General features: G+C 43.4%; 1 protein-coding gene and 1 pseudogene across 1 annotated transcript in view; one reads left to right on the top strand and one right to left on the bottom strand.

The window, feature by feature from the left end:
- The first annotated feature begins 4,809 nt into the window (after positions 1-4,809).
- The window catches only part of SLC28A2 (solute carrier family 28 member 2), a 42,245-nt gene continuing 36,768 nt past the window's right edge, over positions 4,810-10,286 (top strand). The window contains exon 1 of the mRNA XM_069460503.1: positions 4,810-4,892. The gene's annotated coding sequence lies outside the window, so the exon portion shown is untranslated. The remainder of the gene's footprint in view (positions 4,893-10,286) is intronic.
- Positions 9,225-9,702, bottom strand: LOC138397997 (serine/arginine-rich splicing factor 3 pseudogene; annotated as a pseudogene).

Genomic DNA, 10,286 nt, shown 5'->3' with positions numbered 1-10,286 from the left:
TCAAATCTATCACTTCCAAGCCCAGAAAGCTTAGCTGTCAGATGGACCAAGCATCAACTCATGGAAGCAGCAGCATCTGCTATGTTCTTTCTTGGCTCTGTCTCAGCAGTTGAATTCTTAGCAGTGAGGAGTGTGAATGTGTTAATGTCTCTGACAAGATCTGAATTCAGAGGATGTGAAATGGTGGTGGGGAAACAAACACAAGACTGAGGGAGTCCAGAGATTTGGGTCTAGCCTGATTCTGTCCTTTGTGCACTAAATTAGTTTCCTAGGGCTGCTGTAACATATTGCCATAAATAGGTAGCTCAGAACAACAGAAATTTGTTCTCTCACAGTCCTGGAAGCTAAGAGTCTGAAACAAATGTGTTGGCAGAGTCATGCTCCTTCCAGATGCTCTAGAGGAAAGTCCTTTCTTGCCTCTGTCAGCTTCTTGTGGCTCCAGGCATTCTTTGGCATGTGGCTTACCTAATTCCATCTCTACCTCCATCTTCACATCACTTTGCCTCCCTTTGTGTCTCTGTGTCTCCAATATCCCCCTGCCTTTCTCTTACAAGGACATCTGCCATTGGATTTCGGATCCATGGTAAATCTAGGATGATCTTATCTTGAGACACTTAGCTTAATTTACATCTGCAAAGACTCTTTTTTCAAATAATATTATGTTCAAGATACCAGGGCTTAGAACTTCGACATATCTTTTTGGGGGCCACTATTCAACCCATTATAGGCACATTAAGTCATTTCCTTCTCTGAGCCTCAGTTTTCCCATCTGTAAAATAAAAGAGTTGGACTGGATGAATCCCTAAACATTTTGTAATTCTCTTAATCTTTACTTCATCAAAACAAGTTTATATAAATAATGTCACCCTAAACAAAGTGGTTGTAAGAGACAACCAACAATGGATCACTGTATAATGCCTCGTGGCATAGCACCAGAACAGATAAGAGGTCTTGCTACTGACTGTTGTTCTGTGTTTATAAACATAACTGCAGTCTTGGTTCCATGCTCAGGAAACTGAAACTGGCTGTAACTTTAACAGGCATCTAATTTCTGCTTCAACAGCTCACAACCACATGCCCACAAAGAAGTAGAGATTTCTGATTCTTTAACAAAGGCTTTTGCAAATCTCTGCCCTTGTGTTTATTGCCGGTGTCATCCTACTACTTTTAACTTGTTTGGGTCTCAAAAGGCCACAGGGCAGAGATTTCATGACACTCAAAAGGAGACCAGGCGTGGTGGCTCATGCCTGTAATCCTAGCACTCTGGGAGGCCGAGGTGGGAGGGTTGCTTGAGATCAGGAGTTTGCGACCAGCCTGAGCAAGAGACCTTATCTCTAGTAAAAATAGAAAAAAATTAGCTGGGCATGGTGACACATGCCTGTAGTCCTAGCTACTCAGGAGGCTGAGGCAGGAGGATCGCTTTAGCCTTGGAGTTTGAGGTTGCTGTGAGCTAGGCTGATGCCACGGCATTCTAGCCTGGGCAACAGAGTGAGACTCTGTCTCAAAAAATAAATAAATAAAATTTACTGGGATGCTTTATTCGTAAGTTTTTCAGATATATATGAATAGCTGTTGTTGGCAGGGGAAACCCTAGCAATTTTCAGTAGGCTCTAAAGAAAAATTAGTTGAATCTATGCTGAGTGATGTAGGGGCCTGCTTTCCTGGAAACCACCAAGGCAATGAAGGCTCAGCCACTAGACAACAGAGCCATCTGTAGTTCTACTGAACAGATGGTGACCCTCCCTAAAATGTTTCCAAAGTCCCACCATTTTAATGAGGCAGAAGGTTAAGATTGGACAATACACAGAAAATAAATCTGATAACACTTCATAACAGTTTCAAAGAAAGATGCTTATGTTTCCAGTTGTCTCTTTCTAGCCACCTCTCCTAAGCAACTGGTTGTGTACCAGTTTCGAAAGGGCAATAGTCTTTGTAATTAATGTCTGGCACCATGGCCACCCCAAGGCATGGCAGTGATATAGGCACAGCTGTCAATCAACAGAGTTCTCCAGCCTCCCATCCCTGGCCACTCGCTTCCCCCACACCCACCCTCTGCTGCCCAGAAGATTCTCACAGGGTGCCCTCCTGCTATGGCCTCTTTCTGCAACTCTCCCCACCTGGCCCCACCCCACACATATATAACTTAACTAATCAGGTCCTAGACCCTGGGGCCCTATTCTTTAATTTCCAAGATGATCAGTTAATCATTTAAGGTTTTATCTTAAATGCTTTTATAATTGTTTATTAACCTCGCTAAGGTTTATGCTGTTCCAGCATCAAGTACTTTGTTGTAGTTTTGTACCTTTGGGGAGATAAGGAAAAGCTGTCAACTCAGCCAGCCTGGTTTGCTGGTCTCAGCTTCACAGTCTACTTGTAAAGACCAGCTCTTCTCCCTAAGCCTTCTTACCCAGGTGTCTTGAATCTTCTTTCCCCTCTTTAAATATTAATATATCTCTTTATCTAATTCTCTTCAGAGGCAGCCAACTAACCTGCTAATTTGTTGAAAGGTGTTAAAATATCATCCTCTCACCCCAAAGTAACATGATCATTTTAATGGAGATCCCTCAAGCCAACCTCCTTTATGATGAGACCAAGACAGATCAAAAAAGAAGATTCTCTGGAATTGTCAAGGCCTCATGGTGAACCCAGATCTTCCAAATATTCTTGTCACACAGAATCTGTTTCATTGGATATAATATTCAAGACACGGCAAAGGAGCAATAGAGTGTGGGAAAAAGAAGTGTTGTGTCCATTGTGTGGAATAAAAGATATATAACAGGAGAAAATTTGGCTTGAGTAAGAGTGGGCCTATGTGGTATGTCCACTCATTTGAACCTCTCCAAGTATAAATCCTGAAACATCAGAGAGGAGGCAAATATCTTAGTCTGCTCAGGCTGCCATAAGAAAATACCTTAGACTGGGTGGCTTCAACAACCTAAATTTATTTTCTCATAGTTCTGGAGGCTGGAAGTCCAAGATCAAGGTGCCAGGCAATTCAGTTTCTGGTGAGGGCTCTCTTCCTGGCTCGCAGACTGTCACCTTCTCACTGTGTCCTCACATGGCAGAGAGAGACAGCTAGAGTGAAGAAGCTCTCTGATGTCTCTTATAAGGACACTAATCCTATCTGATTAGGGTTCTGCCCTTATGACCTCATTTAACATTAAATACTTTCTTACTCCAAATACAGTCACATCAGGGGTTAGGACTTCAACATATGAATTTTGGGGGGACACAATTCAGTTCTTAGCAGGAGGGAAGGCTTAATCCAGACCCCTTGCTCTGTGGCCCACAAAGTGAGGGCATGTCCTCTGATGGTAGGGCCAGCATTGTATTGTTCTGGAACCTGGGTTGGAGGTTGGGGTAAGGCTTATGAATCACTGCTAGGAGCTGTGAGGGAGCCCTGAGAACACGACGTGGTGTTTAGTGTTGGCCTCACACATTCTTCTGCCTAAGGCCCATGCAGGCCCAAAATCTTTCAGCAGTTGAAGTCCCACCCAGAAGCTCTGCCCAACACCTGCGGCCCTCTGGTCAGCAGCCCAGGCCAATAGGTCATACAATTTTAGGGTCCTGAGAAGGACTTGCTGGCTTCCAAAATTCATTTATTCTACAAATTTTAAGGAGCCAGGCACTGATCTAGGAACCAGAGAAACAATCCGGAACGAGACAAAGTCTACTTCCCGTACTTGCTCGCTGATTTTTAAAAGGGTACAGAAACCACATGGGCTCCTTTCTGATTTGGTTTCCACTGAGTCAGCCAATCTCAGATCCCTTTTCCCTCCCCTCCCCTCTCCTCTCCTCTCCTCCCCTCCCCTCTCCTCTCCTCTCCTCTTTTCTTTCTTTCTTTCCTTTCCTTCCTTCCTTCTTCCTTTCCTTTCTTTTTCTTTTCTTCTTCTCTTTCTTTCTCCCTCTCTCTCTTCCCCCACCCCCGCTTTGTTTCTTTCTTTTCAATCTTCTTTCTCTCTCTCTTTCTTTCTTTTTTTTTTTTTTTATGTTTCAAGTGAGGCTTGAGTCAGATACTTTCTTTTTAAAAAATATTTCAATACATTTGTGGGGTACGAGTGTTTTTTTGTTACATGAATGAATTGTATAGTGGTGAAGTCAGAGCTTTTAGTGTACCCATCACCCAACTAATGTACATTGTACCCTAGAGGTAGTTTTTGATCCCTCGTCCCCCGCCCCCCAGATTCTTTCTTAAGGATAGGTTGGTCAGGCTGGAGAGACGAAGACAGAAGACAGAGCAAAGGGGAAAGAGAGAGGGGGCTGTAGCTCAGAACCCTGTGTCGCCTTCCCGTTTGTCTGTGCTGTCCTCCTCCTTCACAGATGCTGCCTCCACCACGGCGCCTCCTCCTCGTGCCCCATTCCACCCGGATGGGACCATTTCCCTCTCTCCCGCTCAGCGGTTTCCGTGGAAAGGATTGGGTTGGGACTGCTCGCTGAGGTGGAGGGGAGAAGAGTGAAGCAAGGAGATGGCAGCAACCATTCCATTCCATCTTCTCGCAGGCGGCTTTCTTGTCTCTAATACCAGAGTCAGCAGACGTGCCACCCGGAAAAGTTCTGGAGAACTCAGTCTGTGGAGCTTGCAGATTTCAAAGGTCACACCAGCGTGGTGGCCTTTGCCTATTATTAAAGTTATCTTAATTCATTTCAGGAGAACTTCGAATGACACTTATCTTCATTGCAACACTGCTTGTGCAAGACTTTTTCAGGAACTGGAAAAGCTTCCTGAGATTTGAAGTAAGGGACTGAATCAGTTCCCCAACTGCAAGGCCCCTACCACTGTCGCTGGGGCGTTAGGAGTGTAGCCTGGAACCTCCCCACTTGGAGCCTGGGACTGCAGTTGAGAAAATAACTGCCTGGATTCATATCTAAGATTTCCACTCGGCGGCAGTTGGGTGAGTTGCTTTACCTCGATAAGCCCCAGTTTTTGTAAATAGGGGTTTAAAAAAGCAGTAACTACTTCATCGGGAGTTGGGAAGATTCAGTAAGATACTGCGTGAAGGCCCTTGGCCCAGAGCTTGGCACCTAGTGAGCTCTCAGTAAAGGTTGACTGTTACTATTAATAATATTTGAGGTTTCGGGTGATCATGTTAAGACATGGTTTCTGTGAGCATTTTCTCCCTCCTCCCATAGGCCTTGTCAAGTTCCACTGAGCCCACTCAGTGCTCTGCCGCAGAGCTTGACAGCATCTCACTGGTGCAGCAAAGTTCTGGGCTGGGCCGTGCACAGGGTGCCAAGCTCATGCACCAGGCCTCCCAGGCAGGCAACGTCCAGCTGCCCACGCACAGACTGTTTTTTTCTTTTTCACAAAAACATAACTTCTCAGAGTGCTATTCTTTGTCTAGCATTTCTTTTTCATCTCCGGCGGAGTTCCTAAAAGACAGTAATAATATCTAACACTTACTAAGGTTTACTTTGTGCTGCAGAACTTTTTAATGGTATGGGATCTTTGGAAGATGAACTTTTAAAAAAAAGCTTAGTTATCGTAAGTGGGGAAAATGTAGCCTTTAATTTGGCTATATAATTCTTGAATAAATTGATAATTTTTTTGGTCTGAACTTTACAGTCATGTGACAAAAGGATTATTTGTCTACTTATAGTCAATAAATTTGTCTCCAAAGGTCCCCCATGAATTCATTATGTAATATATAATTTATTGTATGCAGTATACATATAATGTATTATATGTAATAAATCTAAATAGCAATTTTCCATGGAAAACGTGCCATATCATCCTGTGACTTTTGTTAATTACAGAGAGATCTTGTTTTGACGAAGAATTCAAACCTGGGGCTTGTCATTTAGGAAAAGGGGCTCCTTCTAATTTCTCTTTCTAAGACAGTCAGTGTCACAGACATAATGTTCACTCCCCTTGAGGAAACAACAGCTCTTGCCAAGAAGAAATATGGTTTTAGCAAAAAACTTGCTGCTCCAAATTTGCTAAAACACAGACTTAATATTCTATTTTAATTCCTAAATGAAATACATGGGAGGATATATATATAGCCATGGGAATCTATAAATTGATGAGTGAAGTGTCCTAGAGTCTTGTGTCAGTGAAAAAGTGAACTTTGTGCTTTGTGCGAAGTATACATTTCATTTGCTTAGACACAAAGTTGAGTTTCTAAAAGATCTTTTGTTAATGGTCAAAATTATACAGATTAAAATACAATGAAAGCTGTACTATGGTAGTTGTCAATTATTATAATAAGTACTGAATGTTTGTGTCCCTCCAAAACATGTATGTTGAACCCCTAACTCCCAATGTGAGGGTATTGGGAACTGGGGCGTTTGGGAGGCAATTAGGTTTGGATGAGGTCGTGAGGGTGAGACCCCCATGATGGGATTGTGTGCCCATACAGGAGGAGACACAAGAGAGCTTTCTCTCCCCCTCCACCATGTGAGGACACAGTGAGAAGGGGACCTCCAAAAGCCAGGAAGAGAGCCCTTACCAGAACCTGACCAAGGTGGCACCCTGATCTCAGACTTCCAGCCTCCGGAACTGTGAAAAGATAAATTTTTGTTGTTTAAACCACTCAGTCTAGGGTCTTTTGATATAGCAGCCTGAGAAGACTAATATACCAGTAAAATTTCCCAACTACATTTCTGTTTTGTTGGTAGATGTTTTCCCATGTGATTATTATAGTATTTGTGTTGAAATCCTATTACCTGACTGCTGTCAACATTATACCCCTGGCTAATGGACAAGATGGATTCTCTGTGGCTAAGATGTGACCCTCAAGAGAAAATTAAGTGGCCACAGCAGGGAAAAGGGCTTGGTCACATACCCCTACATTGCTAACTACCATAAGGTTAGTCAACTGCCATAAAGTTTTCCTCCTGCAATTAGGCAGAAACCTGTTCTAGAGAAACATTGCCCGACTGACCTCAGTGGACTGCTGATGCCAGCTGACTGGGACGCCCCTGCCTTGAGGGTCCTGCCAGCACCACTGATTGGACAGTAGACCAGCCTTACAAACATTCTTCCCTGATAAGCAGCTCCAGATCCTAAACCAATTCCAACCAGTTCACAGAGACTGTACACAAAACATCTTTGTGCCCTATAGTTCACTTTTTGATGTAAAGAGCTGAATTCTACCTCATTTTAATGTTAAAACCTTACCTCAAAGTGAACATGGGATATATGTTACATATATGTTAACTCCCTATGCATGCTCTGGGCTTTCCCCAAACCTGATGAATATCCATGTAAAACAAATGCTGGAGAGCTTAAATGCCGCTGCTTCCTCCCCTTCTGCAGAGCAGGTGTTTACAGTTCCCCTGGAGGCTTCCTGGATCTGCAGATCCTTACTCTGAAAATAAAGTTTTTTCCTTTTTCCTTCGTCTGTAGATCTCATGGTCATTTTGTTGACACTGTCCATATGCTCCTGGCTCTGAGGTCACCTCTTGGACCTGAGAACAGATTCAGCTCCACCAGTTTGGACCTCCACCCTTGTGCCTTAAACATGGCCTGGGGTTTCCTTTCCGGCTCCCTCAGCCCAAGCCCAGGCCCAGCCCAGCCCCTGGTCTCACACTGCGGGGTTTGCCTTTGGCCCCCCACGTAAAGGGTTAGATGATCACATATATGTCAGGAGGCTACAAGGTACAAAGAAACAGGGAACATGGCACAGTAGGATGAACACAGAAGCTAAATTTAAGGATAGAGAGGGAAGGGAAAGCCACAGAAAGGAAGAGAGAAAACAGAAAAAACATTCATTGAATGCACTTATTTTATTTAATTCCCAGAGCTCTGTGAAGATGCCATAGTTTTCTCCCTTTTAAATCTTAAATAGCTTGTCCAAAGGTTTTATCCTAGGTGGTAAATGTGAGATTCTCTGGAGAAAGACAAATATCTCTATGGGGCCATAGAGGGTACAGACGTGAACGTGAAAGGCCAGGTTTCACCTTGATGATGAAGAACCTCCTGCACCCAGGTTCTTGCCACTGCCCCAGCGCGGCTTGGCTCATTGTTATCTCTGCAACCCGGGGACTAGGACTTCACCAGCCTGAGGCTGCGTTTCTACATCTTGAAAATGGAGGAGCACATGAATACTTGCCACACTACTTTATTTTATTTTATTTTGTAACCAAAACTTCAATCCCAAGGATTCTCACAAAACTTATTACAGGGGCCGGGCGCGGTGGCTCACGCCTGTAATCCTAGCACTCTGGGAGGCCGAGGCGGGTGGATTGCTCAAGGTCAGGAGTTCGAGACCAGCCTGAGCGAGACCCCGTCTCTACTAAAAATAGAAAGACATTATATGGACACCTAAAAATCTATATAGAAAAAATTAGCCGGGCATAGTGGCGCATGCCTGTAGTCCCAGCTACTCGGGAGGCTGAGGCAGGAGGATCGCTTGAGCCCAGGAGTTTGAGGTTGCTGTGAGCTAGGCTGACGCCACGGCACTCACTCTAGCCTGGGCAACAAAGTGAGACTCTGTCTCAACAAAAAAAAAAAAAAAAAAAAACTTATTACAAATGACAGCGCACACAAAAAAATCTTGCACAGTAACTCGAACCTCTACAATGTACCCTCCCTTAAACTGGCAGGACGTTGGTATTTTGATGTCTCAAATTTCCAAATAAAATGTTACAAACAGATATATGTTCATATATGGCAATCACATACGGAACTTACCTTAGTACCTAAAGCAAAGGTAAACTTTCTTAGAATTTATCAGATTCTATACCAACTAGGCAAACTCTGTCCAGGGTGAAAACTAGTTGGATTTTTCAAAAACCTCTAATTTAGTATAAAAGCAAAGCTTTTATTTTTGCCTGATGGCTTCTATTTCACAGCAGCTTTGAAAGTCTGCTTGTTCAACTATAGCTTCATACTATATCCCAGATATGGAAAAAAAGTAAATCTTAGTTCAAATTTTGCCAGTTTTGTTTCTATATTTAAAAACATCACACGTTAGTTGGGCAGGATTTAGAGGTTAATTGTCAGTCCATGCAAAACTAAAGTTGAAAGCAAATTCAATTTTGCTTAAGGAAACATTGTAAAGTAACAATTCTTGGTATTATATGTCTCATATGATCCATTTCAAACCACAGAGAATTATACCATTTGTGTCCTGTTCCAAGAGACAAACAAATTTGAACAGCTACAACATCTTAAAAATGCACCAAGCTTATGAAGTCTCAAACAAAACTTGAATGTTTTGTACATACTCCTGTCAAATGAAGTTATTTCCTGTACACCACTTCTTCTGCAAACTGGTCTTCTATTTCTTTTCATTTGACCTAGAGAAGGATCTGGACAGCTTGTGATTCCTTCCTGAGACAGTGATCTCTCTCTTTTCCTGTATCTAGGAAGGGACTTGCCCTGGCTATGAGAGAAGCTTCTCCTTCTCGGAGATCTGCAGCGAGGTGGAGGACTCTTTCTGTGATAATCATCTTGAGGGTGATGATCCCAAGAGGGAGGTGGGCCACCATTTCAACTTCTTTTTTCACCATTTGACAGTTCCACTCTTACACGGCAGCCACGTTACGTTCTTCCATCTAGCTCTCACAAAGCATCAGCTGCTTCTCTGGGATCTTCAAATTCAACCAAAGCAAAGCCGGGAGGGTTTCTAGCAGCCCACACACTTCGGAGTGGTCCATAAATAGCCAAAAGTCCATTCCAATTCAGTCTTGTTGCCATTGTTTCCAAGATTACTTATATAAACTTTACAGTCCAATGGACAGGAAATCACGATGCATTTTGAAATCAAAGGTAAAAGGGTGGAGGCTCAAATTCTCACACTCCAATGGGTCTTCCCATTCCCTTCCAGCCTGACTGCCATGGATGCCCTTCCTTACCTGGCGCCCACAAAATGGCATGCCACGACACGTTAGAGGGTTAGCTAAGGATCTGGTGTGTCAATGTATGGGAATGAAATGCATGTGGGGCAAAAAAGCCATACAAATTCAGTTTAACACCTTGTCTTGGTTCCTATCTCAAGGAGGTTGTGATACAGCTTGGGGGTCATAACATAAACCAAGTGATAACAATACACATGTGACTGAAGTGTTAGCCACCTAGATATCCCCAAAGTCCTCTGGCCTTCTGGGGAAACCTCATCTTTAATATTTAAATAAATTCACCTTGAACTTTCCTCTCCTGTGTAATGAGAAATATCACCATCACTCCCAATATTTCTGAGGATTCTTGTGGGCCCCTCTCCTTGCCATCTCTCGTTCTGTTTGCTTGCTTCTGCTGAATCCTCTAACTTCACCATGTGGGCTGCCTTTTTCAACATCATCCCCCTGGTCTCCCCTCCACAGCCCCCAACTCTGGCCCCCCG

Source organism: Eulemur rufifrons, chromosome 2, assembly GCF_041146395.1.
Source record: "Eulemur rufifrons isolate Redbay chromosome 2, OSU_ERuf_1, whole genome shotgun sequence".
NCBI classification, from domain to species: Eukaryota; Metazoa; Chordata; class Mammalia; order Primates; family Lemuridae; genus Eulemur; species Eulemur rufifrons.
The sequence above is the reverse complement of the archived record's forward strand: the minus strand, read 5'-3'. Positions and strand labels throughout refer to the sequence as shown.